Source organism: Scyliorhinus canicula, chromosome 22, assembly GCF_902713615.1.
Source record: "Scyliorhinus canicula chromosome 22, sScyCan1.1, whole genome shotgun sequence".
NCBI lineage: Eukaryota > Metazoa > Chordata > Chondrichthyes > Carcharhiniformes > Scyliorhinidae > Scyliorhinus > Scyliorhinus canicula.
The window spans coordinates 2,078,365-2,100,326 of NC_052167.1; the positions used below are offsets into that span (position 1 = coordinate 2,078,365).

Below are 21,962 nucleotides of genomic sequence, written 5' to 3' on the forward strand. Positions count from 1 at the left end.
CCAGGCAGGCAGGAACAGGAAGGTGCCAGGCAGGCAGGAACAGGAAGGTGCCAGGCTGGCAGGAACAGGAAGGTGCCAGGCTGGCAGGAACAGGAAGGTGCCAGGCAGGCAGGAACAGGAAGATGCCAGGCAGGAACAGGAAGATGCCAGGCAGGCAGGAACAGGAAGATGCCAGGCAGGCAGGAACAGGAAGGTGCCAGGCAGGCAGGAACAGGAAGATGTGATTCAGCTCGTCTCATTTGCCCCACCATTCAACTAGTTTGTGGCCAATCCATTGACCCTCCTTTGCTGTGTGCCCGTCTCACAATGTGGAAGATTATTTATCAGGCAGCTGCTATTGTACCTAGCCTTCTTTCAATCTCACTTTCCTTCCCTGAGGAATTGCACAGGATGAATTAAACTTCTGAATTCCCTCGGCTCCCTGGTTTGGCACTATAAATATACCCAGGCTCACCTGCTGAAATTTTCAATTGGAGCCAAATTGCTCATGTGTTGTGACCGTGCTTCTGCTCGTTGTCAAACCTTTTCAATTCAGATGCCGAATGGCACTGACTGTGCAAGGACACACAGCGTGACCATCCCAGTGCAGTGCTGAGGGAGCACTGCGATGTCGGAGGGGCTGCCTTTTAGATGGTACATTAAAGTGAAACTCCCGTCTCTTGAGGGGCCTCCTTTTGCCCTGTAAATTCTACTAAATTCTCTTTCAATGGGGTGCCAGTGGCACTATTTGAAAGAAGGACAGGGTGGGGGGGGGGGGGGGGGGGGGGGGGGGTGACGGTGGTTCTCCCTGAAATAAAGGACAGAAAATTGCTGGATAAACTCCACAGGTCTAGCAGCATCTGTGGAGAGAGAAACAGAGTTAACGTGTTGGGTCCATGTGACCCTTCTGCAGAGCTCTCTTCTCCCTGTCCTGGCTGATATTTCTCTGCCAACAAATATCACTAAACACTGATGGTCACATTGCTCCTTCACGGGGAGCTGCCCCACCCCGAGTAATCTAGCAGCTGCGTTACAAGGCTGACTACACTTCAGAAGAAGTAAAACACTTTGGGTCACTCTGAGGTCGGGAAATGTTATTTTGTCCGCCAACCAAGTGCGCTGGGATGCTCTAGATTGTATTAATAAAAACTGTTGCTGAAGTGTTTGTGCTGATGGTAGGAGAATGATAAAAGAAGAGTTGTGGAATAAGAAATGGTTCCCGTAGGGTTTGGGAAGATAAGCGACAGCACCTCTCGATTCGATAGGCTAGATTACATGCTCACGGTTGGTAAAGAGTCTTGAACCTGCCACCTTCAGTCTCTTGAGTCGGTGCTAAGCAGAGCGAATTGCTGCTAGCAGTGACTTGCTAAAGTTGTCTTGGGTGGTGTCTGCCACTTGGTTTCAGAGTGTGGTGTGTCTGACAGAATTTCACCTATTAGATTACATGGACTGTGTATATTTACTGAAATTATTAGAATGTGAGATTTAACTTGTGTTATCCTTGTAAGTCTGTGTATATCTGTAAAGGTATAGCTGGGGTGAAGGAGTCTGGTATTATAGTTAATCTTTTCTTGTTTAATAAATGTTTTATTCTTTTGCAACAAGTCCGTTGGCAGTCCTACCCCTCCAAACAAAAATTAAATGTTAGGATCTATTGAGCAGGGTTCCACTCTGGGATCTGACCTGTCCAGTAGCAATATCAACTGGGATCGGAACAGCTCTCACTATTGTTCCTCCTCCTTCAGGTACCATAACTTAAGAGGGCAATGGCAGCCGTGAACAATTTTTGCTTTATTCTTTAATGGGATGTGTGCGTCATTTACAAGGCCAGCATTTCCTGCCCATCACTAATTGCTCTTGAATTGACCTTGCTGAGCTGTTTCAGAGGGCAGTTAAGAATCGACCCCATTCTTGTGCGTCTGGAGTCACATGTAGGCCAGACCAGGGAAGGGTGGCAGATTTCCATCCCTTAGTGAAGCAGATGGGTTTTTAGAACAATCCAAGATAATTGCGTAGTCACCAAACAGAGACACACATTCAATTCCAGATTTTCTGACTGATTTCAAATGCCACACTTCCATTTGATCGGTCCATGATCGTGCTTGGCAACATCCTGCAGGGGGTTACCCTTGTCTCCTGCAGTGTGGCTGACCCGGAAACTCTCTCGCTCTTCGCCACCTGTCATCTGGGGTATTGGAAGGAATTACAGTCAGATCTGTCATACACCAGTATATCATGGTGCAGACACACACTGATGGACACACACAGGGACCAATCAACATGTACAAACACCACAGCCAATCACCAGTTAGAATACACACACTATAAAGGCAGAGGGGACCACGGTTCCTGCTGATTCTGGGTGCTGCCTCTGAGTGTAACAAGAACTCATCCAGCCCAGCACAGACTTACAACACGTGCTGAGAGAATCAACTGGTTCAGACAAGGCTTAGGTCTCTAGTTTAAGTTAGCATCATTTAGACCCACAGTCATCGTGTGTTAGTTAGTGAGAAGTAGTTAATAAAATTGAGTTGAACCTTCATCAGCGTTGAAGTGTCTGTTCATCTCTCAAGCCTACACTAGCCAACACTTCAAGATCATCAAACTGTTTGACCATGTTATGAATGCACTCGGAATGGCCATCAAGTCCTGAAGTGGACCTTGAACCCCCAAATTTCTGGCCTAGAGGTGGGGGCACTAACCAATGCAGCACAAGACCCCCCTTACCCATGTTTCTCAGCATAATAATGTTAAAACTGCAGCAGTTCAAGATAAAGGCCCATCGCCACTTTCTGAAGAGGCAATAAATGTCACCTGGCCAGTGTGGACCACATCGCGAGAACAATTTGTTTTGAAAAGATTGGTCACTTGAGTTCCGGAATGTTCTAATTAATTCCCACCCTGGTTATAGTCATGTGGATAAACAGTGTGATTCCTCACCACTATTGTTTAGACTGAAGCACAGTTAAAGAAGGGCTGCTGAACAGCAACTGGTCAAATGTTTCAATTTCTAACTTGAATGTTCTTCCGTTAACTAGTGGCAGCATGAAGAGAGCACCTGGAATTCTGGAATGTTCTAGTTCAAATCCCTGTAGATCTAAACCCACAGTTAGACAATAAAGATTGATTTTTTTCCCTCATGAAATTTCCACAATATAGATTGTTCCTGTCTCTGGTGCCTTCCATAATGAACTCCAGCAGCACAGTAATTACCCCAAAAGTGTCACTATGCCAGTGACATTACAGAAGCTCCTTTGAATTTGCAATTGGCATCTGCAGGGATTTTGGCGTATTTACAATCTTTAAGATTAAGGGGCAAGTATTCCGATTGTCAGGTTTATGGTCACCGACTGCAGTGTTCCCTCTGTTTAATTACTATCAAACCAATGCGTCATGGTTTATGAAAATGTGAGTGTTACTGCATTTAACACCTTTATTGTATTGTCGGAGCATCTCAAAAGTGCCTCAGACAATGAAACTTAAACACACAGTTACTGTTCTTACGTAGGGAAATGTGGCAGCCAGTGTGTACCAGTGATATCCCGGAATTAGTGATGAAGTGGGTAAGTGGTTTGTTTATCTGCCTTGGATAGCATTAGCTGAGAGGGGAATACTGGCCTGGGCAATGGAGAAAGCACCTACTCTTGTTCATGTGGCTCCACAGCAATATTTAGCATTCCCGCGCATGGACAGATGAGACTTTGTTGAACGTCTCACCCAAAAGGATGGTACCTCTGACAGCGCTGCACTCCATCATGGCTGCATGGGTGAGTCAGGCTGCATAATTGTATCCTGGTGTAGCGCTGCACAAGTGATAATTTTCAGAGCCTGAGGGTATTAGTAGTCAGGGTTGTCCAACCTCCAGGGTTATCCTGGAGTCTATAGGTTAATACTATGGGTGCTCTTGTGGACACTGATCATCCCAGGAAAAACATTTCTTTGAACACTTTTATTAGTTATAAAAAGTATTGGAGATGCGGTCAGAAGCGGTGGGTTTAATTGATGCTGTTTGAATGGGGAGTTAGAGAAAGAAGGCCACATGATAGAACCTCCAGGAATCCATCCAAACAAAGTTGGCAACCTTATTTCCAATGGGAGTGAATCCTGCCAAATTCTGCCTTCCATCTGGTCTCCGCCCAATGAACAGCCATTTAAGGGGCCTGAGGATGAAAAGGCAGCTCAATGGCCTTTTCTTCTTTCTGCAGACTCCGGAGTTCTCTGGAATTAACTCTCCACGTGGAGAGAAAATGTGGAATAAATAAACGTACAAACGAGCCTCCCAAATTAGTGACTGCAGATAGTGACCTGCCAAGAGGGGCCAAGGTTCAACTGGAAGAATGAGTGAATGGAAGGAGAGTTGAAGTTATGCAACACCTTCACCATGCTTCACGTTCAATGATTTGCTGTTATGCAGGTGGGTTGACAGCCATTTTGTGCACAGCAAGGTCTCCTAAACAGCGATGAAATGAAGCACTAGATGATCTGGGGTTTTTTTTGTGCCGTTGCTTTATGAGGGAGGAGTGTTGGCCTAGACTCCAGGAATCACCATCAACATCATATTCTTACCCTGGAAAAGAAAGTCACGCAAATGCAATCAAATCTTCTCAGCCACACAGACCGTAGGCAGTATTCAAACTCCTGTGAGGTCCTGAGGGGCCTATCATATTTGTTTATGATTTTCCTAGAAGTACTGAAAGACAGAAAGCTTCATCAACGTATTTTCAGAAGAGGAATCCTTACCCCATTGGGCCTTATTCAAACAAATAGCAAATAGTTACCTTTTATAATCACATGTTTGAACTGATTAAAGCATTGTGCATTAATTAACAGCCTGTCCCCCAGGTTCAGGATCAGTGACAACCACATAAATGATACCTGTGTTATTACATTAAGTTTCATTGGTATTCCATAACTAGCAATTCTTATCAAATAATTACTTATTGATTGTAATTTATATGGTAATCCTGTTGGTATTACTGCCTGGTGCAGTGTAGTGCCAGGTTTCAAGATGTCATTGCACATTAATAACTTTGCAATTACATCCACATGACAAGTAACCAATTCTAATGAAGTGTTAACAAATTGCTAGCATTGTTCTCAATGATTGTTCCCAGCTCCTATTTTGCCTGGTACAAGTCTTGGTTGGCTGTGTGGGTTTCCTCCGGGTGCTCCGGTTTCCTCCCACGGTCCAAAGGTGTGCAGGTTAGGTGGATTTACCACGCTAGATTGGCCCTTAGTCCAAAGATGTGGGGGCTGGATTCTCCATTATTGGGACTATGTCCCCCATGCCAGTGTCAAAATGGTAGAGTTTCACGCCAGAGAAACTGGCATTAAAAGGGACACGAATTCCTAGCCCTGCAGGGGGCTAGCAGAGGCCCGGCGTAGATCTTGCAGCTTTTGCTGCAGAGATGGGTCCCCACACTTCCGGGTCAAAGGCCACGCGTGCGCAAGGCGGCAACCTCCAGCGGCTGCGCCGTGCTCCATGCGGACTCGGACCGCGGAGCTGGACTCAAAAAAGAGAACCCCCCCCCAAATCGGCCGTGTGCCCAACCCTTGACGCCCGCACACATTTACCGGCCACCTACAAGGCCCCCCACCCTCTGGTCGGCCCGCCCCCGACGAGAGTATCTCAACCGGCTGGGGTACATTAGTTCCACGCCGTCAGGACTTTGGCCAGGTGAGGGCGGAGAATGGCGGAGCGGGCTGCTGGCAATGACCCCAGGTGGGTCCCAGGCGGCGCCGGTCCCGATTCCTTGCGGGAAAATGGATTGTCCGCCCCCGCGCTGGTCACGATTTCGGCTTCGGGGTGCGGAGAATCCAGCCTGTGAAGTTTAGCATGCGGGGTTATGGGGATAGGGTTGGACAGTGCGGAGGGGCGGGGGGGGGGGGGGGGGGGGGGGGGGGAGGGTGGGGGTAGACATGGGTAAGGTGCTTTTTCGGAGGATTGGTGCAGGCTCAATGGGTGGAATAGTCTCCTTCTGCACTGTAGGAATTCTATGAAACCCATTGGAGGTCAACTGTAGAATCATAGGGCATTACAGTATTGAAGCCATTCAACCCATCCAACCCGTGCTACCTACCTATCTGCCGTGGAACGACAATCACCGTCAGATTGCCACTCCAGCCCTGTTTCCCGGCCTTAGACCGGAGTTCCACAGTTTCACCCAGACCTCCAACCCAGGCCTGCTGTGAAACGTGGAGCGCGGCTGCTCCTCGAGTCCTTCAGTTTAGTGTAGGGGAATCGAGCGAAGCAAAGCCACGCCCCCTTTTACAGCACCAGCTACCGTATTCTGGGACCTTTGTGGGGGGGGAGGGGGGGGGGTTAGTCGGGGGAGAATCCAGTTTGTGGGGGGCGGGAGGGGATGGGTTGGGGTGGTCAGTAGCATAGATACCCAGGAGTTAGAACTGGTTTTAATGTTTCTAACCTTTCCTGGGTAACTATTCTGCTAAGCAAGTCGGAAGTCGGAAAAATATGAAGTCTCCAGCTTAACGCTGGAGTTCCAAAGAATTCCAGAGACAGGACCTCGGAATTTCCGATCACAGTGCGCCCTGCTGTTGCTGCTGGCGAGGACGGCGGATTTGGCGCTGGGCCCAATCTCCCATTCACTGCAGCGGGAATTGTACTGGCATTGACGGGCAGAGTATGCCACTCAGGGTAACTGGCCATCGGAAGTTGAAACGTCCCAGGCAGTTGCCGTGCAATCCTCGCACGGGGACCTCCGGAGGTGTCGCTCCAAAGAACGGGAAACCTGGGCCAGACTATGTTTTGAAATGTTTATTCCTGCTTGGGATGCAGATGTGACTGGCAAGGCCATCAGCTACTGCCCATCCCTAACTGCCTGCGCTGAGCTGCCGATACAAGTGCTCCGTCATTGCCAAGGGAATCAATCACTTTGCTGTGGGTCTGGAGTCACATCTAGTCCAGACTGGGGAAGGACGGAAGATTTCCTTCCTTTGACGGCATTAGCAAAACACAAGAGACAATCCTATAGTTTCATGATCATTATTAATAATTATTATCTATTTGCATTTTATTCCATTTTTATGAATCAATTTGAATTTGTTACCATGTCTTATCCCTCCCCCCATTTGAAAAGGTTGTTGTTTTTGAAGGGGTTTTAATAATAATCTTTATTAGTGTCACAAGTAGTGCAATTAAGTTACTGTGAAAAGCCCCTAGACGCCACATTCCGGCGCCTGTTCAGGTACACCGAGGGAGAATTCAGAATGTCCAATTCACCTAACAGCACGTCTTTCGGGACTTGTGGGAGGAAACCGGAGCACCCGGAGGAAACCCACGCAGACATGGAGAGAACGTGCAGACTCCGCACAGTGACCCAAGCCGGGAATCGAACCTGAGACCCTGGCACTGTGAAGCAATAGTGAAGCCCCACTGTGCGACCGTGCTGCCGTGCCAGGTTCTACACTCCAGCTGATGCACATTATCACTGATGCATCTGTGCCAGTCCAGGGATTGGATTCTTTTCATTGCATCTTTTGCCAGGAGGTAAACGTGCCAGCTGTGTCTTGGTGGGTAAGACTCTTGTCTCTATGTCAGGAAGATCTGGGTTCAAGTCCCACTCCTGGGACTTGAGCATAATCCTCTGATCTGACTGTCCCGAAGCAGAATGGAGGACGTGCTGTTTGAAGTGCTTGTCTTCTCGGATGAGGTGTTACATCAAGACCCCATCTGCTCCCGCAGGCGGAAGAAGGGTAGGGGAGTTATGCCAGTGTCCTGGGTGAATCCATCAGCCGACATCACCAAGAGGGTATTAATTGACTGCAGCGTTCCCACCTTATTACAGTGACCATTTTATGTCCCAGTATATTCTGAACTGCAAGCTTATTTTTATATTTAAAAATGGACCCCGAAAGGCTGCAAGAGAGCGATAACAGCCCAAGGACCACCTGACTTCTTCTGTGGATTGAAACCATTCCCCTGTCACAAGTGGGCAGCACGGTAGCACAGTGGTTAGCACTGTTGCTTCACAGCTCCAAGGTCCCAAGTTCGATTCCCGGCTTGGGTCACTCTCTGTGCGGAGTCTGCACATCCTCCCCCGTGTCTGCGTGGGTTTCCTCCGGGTGCTCCGGTTTCCTCTCACAAGTCTCGAAAGACGTGCTTGTTAAGTGAATTAGATATTCTGAATTCTCCCTCTGTGACCCGAACAGGTGCCGGAATGTGGCGACTGGGAGCTTTTCACAGTAACTTCATTGCAGTGTTAATGTAAGCCTACTTGGCGGATTGGCCGTGATAAATTGCCCTTAGTGACCAAAAAGTGCCCTTAATGACAAAAAGGGGTTATTGGGTCACGGGGATAGGGTGGAAGTGAGGGTTTAAGTGGGTCGGTGCAGACTCAATGGGCAGAATGGCCTCCTTCTGCACTGTATGTTCTATGTTCTACTTGTGACAATAAAGATTATTAACAAGAGGGAACAAAAAGAACTTCCCAGATTGATGTTGAATCAAAGCCCTTTTTCCAGAAACTAATTCAGGGTCTGGTTTAGCTCACTCGGCTAAATCGCTGGCTTTTAAAGCAGACCAAGCAGGCCAGCAGCACATTTCGATTCCCGTACCAGCCTCCCCGGACAGGCGCCGGAATGTGGCGACTAGGGGCTTTTCACAGTAACTTCATTGAAGCCTACTCGTGACAATAAGCGATTTTCATTTCATTTCAAAAGCGTATTATCAAGTGAATGGATCGTTCAAACACAAAGGCATCAGCTGTCTCAAACTTTAAAGTTGTCCCACGACAACGCGGGATGCGTAATCAACACAGTTTGGAAAAGGAACTCTGTACCTGTGGCAGTAACTTGATGAGGAAGCCATTTTGGATACATCTGCTTTAAACTCCAGAAAGAGCAGCCGGCAGAGAGAGAACTCTACCAAAAGACAACAAATAAGCTGCAAAGCATCCAGGCAACCCAGGTACTAAACAGTAATAGCCTGAAAGCGGGAGACGGAATCCACCCCCCTCCAAACCTTGTTCCAAATTCAAATTCACCTGAGAAACCACCTCGTCGAGATTCAACTACAAGAAACCTCACAGTTTACTGATACTTCCACTTCACCTTTAAAGTATCATCAGAGAGTCATAAACACCAGCCAGTCCATCACATGAACCCACCTCCCATCCATTGACTCCATCTATACCTCCCGCTGCCGGGGGAAAGCAGGCAGCATAATCAATAACCCCTCCCACCCGGCTTACTCACTCTTCCAACTTCTTCCATCGGGCAGGAGATACAAAAGTCTGAGAACATGCACGAACAGCCTCAAAAACAGCTTCTTCCCCGCTGTTACCAGGCTACAGAATGACCCTCTTATGGACTGACCTCATTAACACTACACCCCTGTATGCTTCACCCGATGCCGGTGTTTATGTAGTTACATTGAAGGGGCTGGTTTAGCTCACCAGGCTAAATCGCTGGCTTTTAAAGCAGACCAAGCAGGCCAGCAGCACGGTTCGATTCCCGTACCAGCCTCCCCGGACAGGCGCTGGAATGTGGCGACTAGGGGCTTTTCACAGTAACTTCATTGAAGCCTACTCGTGATAATAATTTAGTTGGAATTTAGAAGGATGAGGGGGAATCTTATAGAAACATTTAAAATTATGAAGGGAATAGATAGGATAGATGCGGGCAGGTTGTTTCCACTGGCGGGTGACAGCAGAACTAGGGGACATAGCCTCAAAATAAGGGGAAGTAGATTTAGGACTGAGTTTAGGAGGAACTTCTTCACCCAAAGGGTTGTGAATCTATGGAATTCCTTGCCCAGTGAAGCAGTTGAGGCTCCTTCATTACATGTTTTTAAGGTAAAGATAGATAGTTTTTTGAATAAAGGGATTAAGGGTTATGGTGTTCGGGCCGGAAAGTGGAGCTGAGTCCACAAAAGAGCAGCCATGATCTCATTGAATGGTGGAGCAGGCTCGAGGGGCCAGATGGCCTACTTCTGCTCCTCGTTCTTATGTTCTTATTAATAAGCGATTTTCATTTTTTTCATTTCATTGTGTACCTTGTGTTGCCCTATTTTTGTTTTCTTTTATTTCCTTTTCTTTTCATGTACTTAATGATCTGCTGAGCTGCGCGCAGAAAAATACTTCTCACTGTCTCTCGGTACATGGGACAATAAACAAATCCATCCATCTCTATGAAACTATGGCTGGTGGTTCCTGGCAGTTCCCGCCAGCGGGATTTTCAGGTCCTGTCGATGGTATGCCCCAGGCCTGGGTTTCCCGGCAGTGAAGGGCGCTTTCAACAGGAAACGCAGCTGACAACTGTGGGACCAGAAGATCTCACTGCCGGCCAATGGTGGACCGCCTCCGCCGCTGTGAAAAACGCAACAGATTGCGCAGAAAATTCCACCATCTAAAGTCTGCATGAAAGAAACCAAGATGATTATAAGTTGCAGCTGTACTGTTTTTACCTACACCTGTATCTAATCTTTGTGTGCATGTGAGGCAGGGGGGAGTGATAAGTCATGCTGGGGAAAATGGGTGATAATAAATAACTTTACTTTTAAAATCACAATAGTTTGCTGCTGAACATCATTTAATTGAGGTTCTTACCCTGAGGTTCCACGAAGATACGGCTGCCCACCCAAAGCTCCATTGACCAGAGGCGAGTCAGGCAAATCTCTCCCATTGAAGAATAAAATCTGCACGCCACCAGCCCTCCCTCAGACTACCATGGCTAGTTCCACCAGAACAGATGCAGCGCGCCATTCAAAGCTCCATTGACTTCGACGAGACCAGAGGTTCCTGCCGGTGGACGGGGCTGGAAAACCCTGCCTGTAAATGCTGTCCATGATACTTCACTTCAAAAGTCCTACCACTGGCTGTAATTTGCATTGGGACATCCCGAGGATTGGACAGGTTCTATATAAACGCTTGTTTGTTCTCTAAATGCTGTACTGATGCAATACAATAAAGAGAAATTGCGTTCTGACTTAAGAGTTGGAATTTCCTTTAAACTGCTACAGGTTCATAGAATCATAGAATCTACAGTGCAGAAGGAGTCTCTACCGGCCTTTGAAAAGAGCAGCCTACTTAAGCCCATGCCACCACCCTATCCCGTAACCCAGTAATCCCACCGAACCGTTTTTGATAGTAAGGGCAATTTGGCATGGCCAACGGACGGCATGTGGCGCAGTGGTTAGCACTGGGACTGCGGCGCTGAGGACCCGGGTTCGAATCCCCGGCTCTGGGTCACTGTCCGTGTGGACTTGGCACATTTTCCCCGTGTCTGCGTGGGTTTCACCCCCACAACCCAAAGATGTGCAGGGTAGGTGGATTGGCCACGCTAAATTGCCCCTTAATTGGAAACAAAAATAAATAAATAATTGGGTACTCTTAAATTTATTTCAAAAAAAAAATTAGCATGGTCAATCCACCTAACCTGCACATCTTTGGATTGTGGGAGGAAACTGGAGCACCCGGAGGAAATGCACGCAGATACGGGGAGAACGTGCGGACTCCGTACAGACAGTGACCCAAGCCGGGAATCGAATCCGGGTCCTTGGAGCTGTGAGGCAGCAGTGCTAACCACTGTGCTACATATTACAATCTCTGATGACAAAAGTGATTTTCCACAGGAATTGGGCAAACATTTTAGGCCATGCACTTTAAATCGAGCTTTTACAACAAATGCTTTCTCCTTTTTTTGAAATGTAAGTTGAAGTCTGGCCACCTTTGCAAAGCAACAAGAACTATCAACCTCGTTGAGGTGGCCTATCCTTGGCCTCCCAGTACTTTGCCAAGACAAGGTAACAATGCTAATGGACTCTCTTTTTCCATAAATTTGGAAGTTTTCTGGTCTGCACTCATCTGACGGTTGGTGGCCATGACTGCTAGATGTATACATTGGGAAATCACCAGTCACAAATAAAAAGCCACATCCTATTTCCTAATGGCTCTGTGAGCTTTGGCCATCAAAGGGCAATTGTAAACATCCACCTTCAGCATTCGAACCAACTTGCTCCCCCCTTCCAAGTGCAGCCCCAGGTCCCCCCAACCCACTTGCTTGCTGACCTTATTTTTCAAATCTCCCCGTGGTCTTGCCCCTCCCTACGCCTGCAACAACCTCCTCCAGTTTGCGTCTGATTACACTCTGTATTTGGGATGTATTAAATTTGTTGTTCCTTGTTCCTGACACATTATGAAGAACCTCACAAGCACTCAGTTCGTTTCTAAACCGCTGTTTATTCATTAAAGTCGCAAGAACTCACTTTTTAGAGCTATATATCCTAGTCCAGCTCGGCTATGGACTCAGGAATGAGACTGCTGCAGGCTGCGCTAGCTGATACTTGGCAAATTGTGGCTTCAAAATTCATCATGCAATGAATAACAGTGCAGGGCAGTCAATCACCAGCCAAAATAAACGTTTCAACCCAATCCACAAATGCAACATATCTTTGAAGTGAAGAAGTCTCAGATCCGGTTAATACCAATGGATGTCACAAGATAGAAGTAGGAAGCAATTTGTCACTATCTCAAGTAAACTGATGGAAAGGCGGAGAGGAAATGGAGACAGGTGAACAAATGGCTTAGCATCAGGATAATCTATTCCAGAGTCTTATTTTTCAGACTTCATAGAATCCCTACAGTGCAGAAGGAGGCCTTTTGGCCCATTGAGTCTGTGCCAACTCTCTGAAAGAGCACCCTATCGACGTTCGCTCCCCTGCCCTAACCCTGTGACCCCACCGTACCTGCACATCATTGGACACCAAGGGCCAATTTTTATTGTGGCCAATCCACCTAACCTGCACGCCTTTGGAATGCAGGAGGAAACTGGAGCACCCGGAGGAAACCCACGCAGGGACGGCGAGAATGTGCAAACTCCACACAGTCACCCAAGGCCTAAATTGAGCCAGGGTCCCAGGCGCTATGAGGAAGCAGTGCTAACCACTGTGCCACCATGCCTCCCATGTCCCAGATCTCGGTGCATGAACTTGAAGTGACCAGATGGGCAGACTGGGCAGACCCACGCTTCTAGACAGTAGTCTAGGCAGCTCCAGAGCCTCTTGACTGGCAGTCTGGGCAGCTCTAGATCTTCTGGATCGGCGAGTTAGGCAGCCCAGAGCTTCTAGACAGAAAAGTTGGGCAACCCCAGCATTGTGGGTCGAGAGGTTGAGTTTGCCTACAGCTGCCAAGTGGATCCAAGGTGTTTAAACCTGCCACAGTCTCTCTTTAACGAGTGTTTGACTTTGTAGCAGGTATGGGGAGGAGTCACAATTCCCTTTCTGTTAATGGGATTCTCTTTGTAAGGGACGTGACGATATATATCTGTGACGCAGTTCCAGTGACTCACACTGTTGCCTTTACCAATAATTATTCCGAATTTTTTTTCGGTTACAAACTCTCGTGCCAACAATACTCTTTTGAAAGAAAGTGGCAGTAAAGTCAACTGGGGTGAACCACTGAACGGAGAGGTGCCATGGGGAGGTATCAGTTGGTCAGGTTCTTACGGTTGATGATGCTCCATCATTGCGCATACTGAAGGCTGAGATAAATAGAGGTTTGGTCTTTCAGTGAGTTGAGGGATATGGGAGTGGGCGGGGAAGTGGACTCGAGGCAGAAGATCAACGTTGATCATTCTGAATAGTGGAGCAGACAAGGGCCACTCCTGCTCCTATTTTGATTTGATTTGATTTATTATGTATTAGTATACAGTCAAAAGTATTGTTTCTTGCATTCTGTACAAACAATGCATATCGTACATAGGGAAGGAAGGAGAGACTGCAGAATATAATGTTACAGTTATAGCAAGGTGTAGAGAAAAGATCAACTTAATACAAGGTAGGTCCATTCTAAAGTCTGATGGCAGTAGGGAAGAAGCTGTTCTTGAGTCGGTTGGTACGTGACCTCAAACTTTGGTATCTTTTTCCTGACGGAAGAAGGTGGAAGAGAGTATATCTGGGGTGCGTGGGATCCTTAATTATGCTGGCTGCCTTTCCGAGGCAGCGGGAATGATAGATAGTCAATGGATAGGAGGCTGGTTTGCGTGGATGGACTGGGCTACATTCACGACCTTTTGTAGTTTCCTGCGGTCTTGGGCAGAGCAGGCTCCATACCAAGCTGTGATACAACCAGAAAGAATGCTTTCTATAGTGCATCTGTAGAAGTTGGTGAGAATCGTAGCTGACATGCCAAATTTCCTTAGTCTTCTGAGAAAGTAGAATTGTTGGTGGGCTTTCTTAACTACAGTGTCGGCATGGGGGGACCAGGACAGGTTGTTGGTGATCTGTACACCTAAAAACTTGGAACTCGACCCTTTCTACTTCGTTCCCATTGATGTAGACAGGGGTATGTTCTCCACTATGCTTCCTGACGTCCATGACAATCTCCTTTGTTTTGTTGACACTGAGGGAGAGATTATTGTTGTCGCACCAGATTCCCTATCTCGTTCCTGTACTCTGTCTCGTAATTGTTTGAGATCTGACCCACTACGATTGTGTCATCAGCAAATTTGAAAATCGAGTTGATGGGGAATTTGGCCACACAGTCATAGGTGTATAAGGAGTATAGTAGGGGGCTGAGGACACAGCCTTGTGAGGCACGGGTGTTGAGGATGATCGTGGAGGAGCTGTTGTTGCCTATCTTTACTGATTGCGGCCTGTGGGTTAGAAAGTTCAGCATCCAGCCGCAGAGGGAGGAGCCGAGGCCAAGGCCACGCAGTTTGGAGATGAGTTTCGTAGGAATGATGGTGTTGAAGGCTGAGCTGTAGTCGATAAACAGGAGCTGTAGTCTGACATAGGTGTCTTTGTTATCTCTGTGTTCCAGGGTGGAGTGCAGGGCCATGGAGATGGTGTCTGCTGTGGACCTGTTGCAGCGGTAGGCAAACTGTAGTGGATCAAGGCAATCTGGGATGCTGGAGTACTTCGTGCCATGACTAACCTTTCAAAGCATTTTTTTGCATACTTGCAGGAAACTCAAGATGTAGACCCACATGACAGTTGTAATGATATGCAGTAACGGTGTATATAACAAGTGTATATAGCTTCCGACCACTAGGTGTCAAGAGGAACAGGACACTGGAACTGGACAAAACCAGTCTTAGTCAGAGTTACAGAAGGTGTTAGTAGCATGGTTAGAAGCTCCACAGTTTAGCAATCATTTAGTCTACCCACAGTTTATTCAACATTAAATAACTAGTCTTGAACAAACTGTTCTGTCATACACTGATTCATTTATTATCAGAGTACAGGAACATAACAAAAGCGAGTTGCTGAGAGCCAATTTTGACTATATCTCTGTGGCGTTGCTCTTAACCAGGGTGATGGTAAAGGCAACCACAAATAGTTTTGATGCCTTTGAAGTGGAGGAACATGTCCCCATTCCACATCCAATAGCCGAGCTGGATGTGCACAGATGTTGAATCTAAAAACGAGGACTTTGTTATGTCCCCTGATGTTAAAGTAGCAGCGATGCGTTGAGCTTGTGTGAAGGTGTCTGACGGAACCATGCCGTGCCAGTGAGGAGTTAATGCAGACTTTGGAGAAGGGGAAACGAGAATAATTGGCATGAAAAATTATGAACAATTTTGTCTATTCTGCACTTGACAGAAATGTTTTTGTTTGTCCCGGGTTTATGGAACAGTATTGCAACATGAATCCAAAGGTGAGACATTGTGGGGTGAAGTATACGCAGAGTGGATAGAACTTGAGGAGCTATGAAATCTGCATCTTGAAGTGAACTAAAGCGCACACAATTTTAAATTCAAGCTCCTTTACAATGGTGAACACACTCCATCTGAGTTTCATTTTAAATCAACCTTGAATTAGCAAGTTGCCTCCCAAAACACTTGCACCTGTTTCCTCGAGTGAAGCCAAATTGGCTCTCGGTTTCTCAAGCCTGTTTGATTTTCCTGCAGTGGAGCCTCTTATTTATCCCACTTTATTTAACAGCCAGTAGTACCTTGAGCAGCTGGGGGGTTAGGGTGCCAGCAACTTTAGTTGGGAAAAGGCTTAGAGAGGACAAGCATCAAAGCACCAAGAAGCATCGGCAAGTCCAAAAACCTCTGTGATATTAATGAACCAGGCTGGTGTCGTGAGTTTTTTTACACTCGGGTGGCACAGTGGTTAGCACTGCTGCCTCACAGCGCCAGGGACCCGGTTTGGATTCCCATCTCGGGTGACTGTCTGTGCGGAGTCTGCACGTTCTCCCCGTGTCTGCGTGGGTTTCCTCCGGGTGCTCGGGTTTCCTCCCACAGCCCAAAGATGTGCAGGTTAGGTGGACTGGCCGTGCTAAATTGCCCCTTAGTGTCCAAAGGTCAGGTGGGGTTACTGGGTTATGGGAATAGGGTGGGGGGAATGGGCTAGGGTGGGATGCTCTTTCGGAGGGTCGGTGCAGGCTCAATGGGCCGGATGGCCTCCTTCTGCCCTGTAAGGATTCTATCCCTTCCTTAGAAAGGGACTATCTTAGCACCCCTTTAGAACATAGAACATTACAGCGCAGTACGGGCCCTTCGGCCCTCGATGTTGCGCCGACCTGTGAAACCATCTGAAGCCTATCTGACCTACACTATTCCATTTTCATCCATATGTCTATCCAGTGACCACTTAAATGCCCTTAAAGTTGGCGAGTCTACTACTGTTGCAGGCAGGGCATTCCATACCCCTACTACTCTCTGAGTAAAGAAACTGCCTCTGACATCTGTCCTATATCTACTACCCCTCAATTTAAAGCTATGTCCCCTTGTGTTGGTCATCACCATCCGAGGAAGGAGACTCTCACTGTCCACCCTATCTAACCCTCTGACTATCTTATATGTCTCTATTAAGTCACCTCTCAGCCTTCTCCTCTCTAACGAAAACAATATGAGCCTTTCCTCATAAGACCTTCCCTCCATACCAGGCAACATCCTAGTAAATCTCCTCTGAACCCTTTCCAAAGCTTCCACATCCTTCCTATAATGTGGTGACCAGAACTGCACGCAGTACTCCAGGAGCGGCCGCACCAGAGTTATGTACAGCTGCAGCATGGCCTTGTGGCTCCGAAACTCAATCCCCCTACTGATAAAGGCTAGCACACCATATGCCTTCTTAACAGCCCTATTAACCTGGGTGGCAACTTTCAGGGATTTATGTACCTGGATGCCGAGATCTCTCTGTTCATCTACACTACCAAGAATCTTGCCATTAGCCCAGTACTCTGCATTCCTGTTACTCCTTCCAAAGTGAACCACCGCACACTTCTCCACATTAAACTCCATCTGCCACCTCTCAGCCCAGCTCTGCAGCGTATCTATGTCCCTCTGTATCCTATAACATCCTTCAGCACTATCCACAACTCCACCGACCTTCGTGTCATCTGCAAATTTACTAACCCATCCTTCTACACCCTCTGCCAGGTCATTTATAAAAATGACAAACAGCAGTGGCCCCAAAACAGATCCTTGCGGTACACCACTAGTAACTGAACTCCAGGATGAACATTTGCCATCAACCACCACCCTCTGTCTTCTTTCAGCTAGCCAATTACTGATCCAAACCGCTAAATCACCTTCAATCCCATACTTCCTTATTTTCTGCAATAGCCTACCGTGTGGAACCTTATCAAACGCCTTACTGAAATCCATATACACCACATCAACCGCTTAACCCTCATCCACCTGTTTGGTCACCTTCTCAAAAAACTCAATAAGGCTTGTGAGGCATGACCTACCCTTCACAAAACCGTGTTGACTATCGCTAATCAACTTGTTCTTTTCAAGATGATTATAAATCCTATCTCTTATAACCTTTTCCAACATTTTACCCACAACCGAAGTAAGGCTCACAGGTCTATAATTACCAGGGTTGTCTCTACTCTCCTTCTTGAACAACTTACGCCGACCGCACTGCATGTATGCAAATCTCCCCGGAACAGCCAATCAGAAGCTCTGCTGCCCTCTGCCCTCAGGTTAGTCCCTGACTAACCGCACTGTAGGATCCCTTTCATTGCATAGATTATGAACGCTTGAATGAAGCCACTTTTCAAAGGCAATTCGGAATGGCCAATAAATGCTGGCCTTGCAAGTGATATTCATGCCCTGAAAATGAATGGAAATAGAATATATGTCCCACTTTATCTTGTATCCAGCTGAAGCCAAATTGCCTAGTTCTATTCTCTAAACCTATCATTCCTGGGTCGCTCTGGTACAAGTCCCAGTGAAGCCGTTGCTGGGGGCCAGGTTACACCACTTTTTAATTAATCAAATAATATCATTCTTGACTGTCTGTTGGACACCTGCCATGATGTCACTCAATGCCCAAACAGACTCGGGGGCTAAATGGTCTCTTGCTCCCAAGTCAATTTGTAAGAGATCTAAAGGTCTCCAACAAGATGGGAGATGGTAGCTCACACTATTTGAGGCGAGTGCGAGGACCCGAAACAATACCTTTGGAGATCAGATAGCCAAACAAAAATCAACTTCCTGGAAACCAGCAGGGTTGACGAACTAGGCCGGGCTGTGGCAGTAAAGCCACCATAGTCCCAGGTGACCATAAGCTGCTTTCTCCTTTGAGGAGGGAGAGCTGACTGGTGGTGATTTAACCTGAGGGTCACCACCCCTCAGGCGAGGGGGCAAGGTTGAGAAGGCGGGGCCTTCATGGATAACCTCAGCCAGTACGGGAATTGAACCCGCGCTGCTGGCCTTGCTCAGCGTCATAAACCAGCTGTCCAGCCAACTAAACTAAACCCGCCCCCATCTTATTGTTAATAAGCATCTTATTATTGTGTCACATCGTGACTCAGTGGTAATTATTATCGCTTCTGAGTCACAGGCCCCACTCCAGAACTTAAAAGCATCAACAGTGGATACGTCATCACAGCATCAAAGGGACTCACTGCATTACCAGGGGGGCAGCCATTCAAAAAGAGACATTAAATAGGAGTCCTGAGAATGAACAAGAGAAATCCCATAGCATGGTTAGCAAGGCGTCCTGGAAAGTATAGGTTGGTGGGAGGGGAGGAGAGGATGGGGGGTTGGGGGCAGGGCAGTGCATCTTGTGTTAATTAAGCGGAAGGAAATCGATTAATCAAAGTTTAAGGTGGAAGATTAAGGGCAAAGCATTGGAAATCTTAAAGAGACTTGGTGTAGGGCATGTTGGGGGTACTGACTGTGGATGTGGCTATGGTTGACAAACAAGGAGAAAGATAATGGGAACAATTGCAAAAGATTGTGGGCTGGGGCTTAACTTGCAAGTGTGCATGGATTTGGGAGCCCACTCCAACCCATCAACATTCTGCCTTTAACCCCAAAGCGGTAGACTGTGTGTGGAGGACCCCCCCTCTGAAAGGGTGGGCTGTCCATCTGAATTTGTGAATCACTCCATTGCAGCAACAGGAACATGGTTTCTGCAATTTAACCGTGGGCCCAAGGGTTTTCTGGGGCTCGTCAGGAAAAGCAAGGCGAGAACACAACGGCAATTGAAGAAGATGACGACATGACTGGGAAATCTGCCAATGAGGACTGAAACCTCCCAGCTGTTGTATTGTCAGCTTGTGTGAAAGACTTTGCTCACAGTACTTGTGCTGGGAGTTTACTTTCGCAGCTTTGGATGTTTGTGAGTCTGATCTCCACGTTGGAGCTCTGATCGCTCAGATGGAGCGTGGGTGCTCCATGTACTACTTTACTTTGGGCCTCAGGTGAAGGACCAGGATGTTGGGCGGCATCAAGAGCCACCAGCAGGGGCTGCAATTGCCTGCTCCTCATAGACCTACAAGAGAGAGGACAACAACAGAGAGGTGCAGCTCACAGGAGGCCATGACAGCGACACAGGGTCAACAGTCAGAGGATGAACTTAATCCAGTTCACCAGAAGACTCTGAATCTCTTACCTTTCTTGGCCCGTTTCGTTCACCTTAGGGGAGACATCACCAGGAAAAAAAGGGCACAGTCTTTGAATGCGTGCACTCCATACTCTCAATTAGTTCATCTCGTATCTGTACACCGGGAACCACTAGATTTCACACTGGCAATGTCACTTTAAATAGCGGGGATGACATTGTGGGCCATCGTCACACAAACTCAGGCTAACTGATCAGGATACCCTAAAATGATTTGGAAATGCAGTGCCTGGGTTAAGAAAACCGGCGGATGTGCGGGACTTACCTGCATGTTTCCGTGTGATCCAGGAACCCTGCTCCCAGCTCTCTGGCACTTAAACGTTCTGTTTTTATCCACCAATTTCTTTAAATTCTTTCATTGAATATTCGATATCGAGCTGTTTTATTGAGCGGGCCGGTTTGAGAAGGTGCATGACATGATGATATCTCCAGGAATTCACCCAGAGTTAGTAACCCTAGTGCAGCTGGTCAAAGGTCAAAGTTCAGGCCTGTCTGAAGTTGAGCATGAAATGAGGCAGCCGATTGGTAGAAACCAAGGCCTAGTCTGGCTCTCCCTCAATCACCTTCAAAATCCTTCTGACACCTGTTCGGATCACCTTATGGCGCAACAACTAATGGGTCTGCCACAGTCTCACAAACATAAGAACAGATATGGTGCTGACAAAGGAACACCAGTTCTTTTAGGAAACTATATGATTTTACCATGCAAATGCTGTCTCAGAATAAATTTTCCTCTTGCTTTAGAGCTTCGGAAGACCAAAAACCTGAATAAAGCCAAAATATCAAATAAATTATTCAAAAGTTGGAACATATAATCAATATTTTATTGCTTGCATCCCCTCGTGGACCTGTAAACTGGGTCACTCACTGCCATATACTTCCAAAGTCTACTTGTTTTTGAAAATATTAGTTTGTACAGTGCCGTGTCTTGTTTGCTCATATTAGAGTCATTTTTGATACAATATTGAAAAAACGATTCTAGCGGCCGTTATTTATCGTAGAATAGTGTAATACAGTAACAGCAACAACTTGCACTGTATTGCACCTTTGATAGAGTAAACCGTCCCAAGGCATTTATCAGGAGTGTTATCGGACAGAATCGGATAACGAGCTTTGTGAGGAGATTTAGGAAAGGCGACCAAGCACTTGGTGAAGACGTAGCTTTGAAGGAGCATCTTAAAGGAGGACAGAGTGTTCAGTATGGAAGGAGGTCAATTGGACTGGAGTACCAATGCTGGCACTTTGAAAGAGCTGCTCAATTATAACGATAATAATAATCTTTTATAATAATAATAATCTTTATTGTCACAAGTAGGCTCACATTAGCACTACAATGAAGTTACTGCGAAAATCCCCGAGTCACCACATTCCGGGGTCTGTTCGGGTACACAGAGGGAGATTTCAGAATGTCCAATTCACCTAACAAGCACGCCTTTGGACTGTGGGAGGAAACCGGAGCGCCTGGAGGAAACCCACGCAGACACGGGGAGAACATGCAAACTCTGCACAGACAGTGACCCAAGCCGGGAATCGAACCTGGGACCCTGGAGCTGCGAAGCAACAGTGCTATCCACTTGTGCTACCGTGCTGCCTTTTGGTATGACAACGTCTCGTGGCACTTTTCATAGGTCAAAGGAGTTTTAATTTTATTCTTTATTTCCATTGAAGTCCATGTCTGCTCACTATTGGCTGTATTACTTTATCGCACAAAATCAACTTCACCCACAAAGTGATTATTTGGCAACACTAAGTCAAGAGCTTATGAATTATAACCCAATCATTTCAAGAATGTACTCTTTGCAAAGTAAGAAAGACTCTTTAACAGAGTCACACCGGGCAAAGACCTATATTTTCTTGACGGGCAGTGTGGAGGCAGCACAGAGCTTTTCCCAGATAAACGATCTTGCCAAGGTAAGGTAGTAACCAAATATTGCAGTAGTGTCAGCCTTCCAGAGATTCACGAGTGGCCTTTAGTTTGACGTTAGCTTAGTACGCTCACATTTATCATGAATTTATGATTTCAGATCAAACCGAGCCCCAGCCTCAGAGAGATGGTGAATAATTAAAATGATCTGAGTTGGAGTTCCATTCAGCCGATGTATTTTGAATTGCCGATATGTTCTTTATTTTCTTGTTTTGGTATCGTTGCGCAGTACAA

General features: G+C 46.9%; 1 protein-coding gene across 2 annotated transcripts in view; it reads left to right on the forward strand.

Annotated features, from left to right (window-relative positions):
* LOC119956027 (ras-GEF domain-containing family member 1A-like) overlaps nt 1-21,962 on the forward strand; it is a 221,331-nt gene that overhangs the window by 19,604 nt on the left and 179,765 nt on the right. The gene's annotated exons all lie outside the window — the stretch shown is intronic.